This window comes from Mastomys coucha, unplaced genomic scaffold (genome assembly GCF_008632895.1).
Source record: "Mastomys coucha isolate ucsf_1 unplaced genomic scaffold, UCSF_Mcou_1 pScaffold12, whole genome shotgun sequence".
In the NCBI taxonomy this organism is placed as follows: Eukaryota; Metazoa; Chordata; class Mammalia; order Rodentia; family Muridae; genus Mastomys; species Mastomys coucha.
The window spans coordinates 31511201-31512933 of NW_022196894.1; the positions used below are offsets into that span (position 1 = coordinate 31511201).

General features: G+C 43.1%; 1 protein-coding gene across 1 annotated transcript in view; it reads left to right on the plus strand.

Annotated features, from left to right (window-relative positions):
* Positions 1-1733, plus strand: part of Muc13 (mucin 13, cell surface associated) — a 17385-nt gene that overhangs the window by 5240 nt on the left and 10412 nt on the right. The gene's annotated exons all lie outside the window — the stretch shown is intronic.

The following is a 1733-nucleotide window of genomic DNA, read 5'->3' on the forward strand; positions in this document are numbered from 1 at the left end:
AAAACCGTGGTAGTGAGCCAAAGGCCTTCATTTGTCCACCATTGGACGCTGCTTGCCAGAATGGCAATTGATAATAAAGTTCTGGGGCCCAGAAACAAGCTATCACTGGGCGGTGGTTGCACACCTTTAATCCCAGCATTTGGGAGGCAGAGGCAGGCGGATTTCTGAGTTCGAGGCCAGCCTGGTCTACAGAGTGAGCTCCAGGACAGCCAGGGCTATACAGAGAAACCCTGTCTTGAAAAAAAAAAAAAAAAGAAGAAGAAGAAGCCATCCATAGAGGCTTATCTGTCCACCAATCACAGTTCCAGGTGACTCCTGGTCATGATCCAGGGAAGCACATAGGAAGCATATCATGAGACAGAATGTTGCAAATTATATGAGCTGATGTCTAGAAAGTTGTTCTCTGACATTTATGTGTGTGAGTGTGCTGAAGCAGTCATGAACTCTCACACCCCACATATACACACACATACACACACTCACACACCACACATACACACACACACACACACACACACACGCATGCCCTCGAGTGCACAAATAAATAAATAAATAAATAAGTGCAATTTAAATTTTTAAAAAAATTTCTCAGTACGAAAAGAACAATGTAACTCCTGCTATGAAGGAGAATATGAATAAGAAAGCTCTGCCAGTCGTGGTGACACTCACCTTTGATCCCAGCACTTGGGAGGCAGAAACAGGTGGATGTCTATGAGTTAAAGACCAGCCTGGTCTATAGAGTGAGTTCCAACACAGCCAGGGCTACACAGAGAAAACCTGTCTTGAAAAAATAAAATAAAATAAAATAAAATAATAAAATAAAACTTATTTTAAAGAAAATGTAGTGACCACCTCCAAAAGAGAAATGTACTGACCCTAAATGTCCCTTGCTCAGAAGAAAGATTGGGAGCTCAAAATAAAGCAAGCTTCTTCAGAGCTTGGGACCAGAGTGCTGAAATCTAAAGGAGTTTTCTGTGATGATTTTCCCCTCATAAACACAATACACTTATTGACTAAGCAACTAAAAATAATAATATTAAGGCAGAAATCAACTGGCACTCGATGTCAGTCTCTGGCTTCCATCATGTACAAACACACACACACAGACACACACACACACACACAGTCATACAGAGAAAGAGGTGGCTAGCCAGAGCACTGCAGGGGGAGCCTTGTGACTCAATGGTGCCTCTAAAATCCTACTGACTCCAGCCAGGGTAGGCAGACTGTGGCCTGAGAAAGAAAGCTATTGATGGCTGCCCAGCATCTTGTTCACATGGACCAAGCCACTGTATGGACCAGTTTGGTTGGATCCTTTGGTTGTAAACCATACCTGGCTTGAGAACTCCAAGTACCTTCAAAAAGAATACTGTTTGGGGCTGGAGGGATGGCTCAGCAGTTCAGAGCACTGACTGCTCTTCCAGAGATCCTGAATTCAATACCCAGCAACCACACAGTGGCTCACAACCATCTGTAATGGGATCCGATGCCCTCTTCTGGTGTGTCTGAAGACAGCTACAGCATAGTCACATACATAAAATAAATAAATAATTCTTGGGAAAAAGAAAAGAAAAAAAGAATTGTTTTCATTATAGTTTTCTCTGAGCACACATCAAATAGAAGCCAGCAGGCTGAAAATTTGACTCTGTTACCTCCTGAGACTCCATATGTGGTCTACAGCTGTGGAGATGGGACATGGGTCAGGCTAGAGCACATGTAGAGGACTTAGGCAT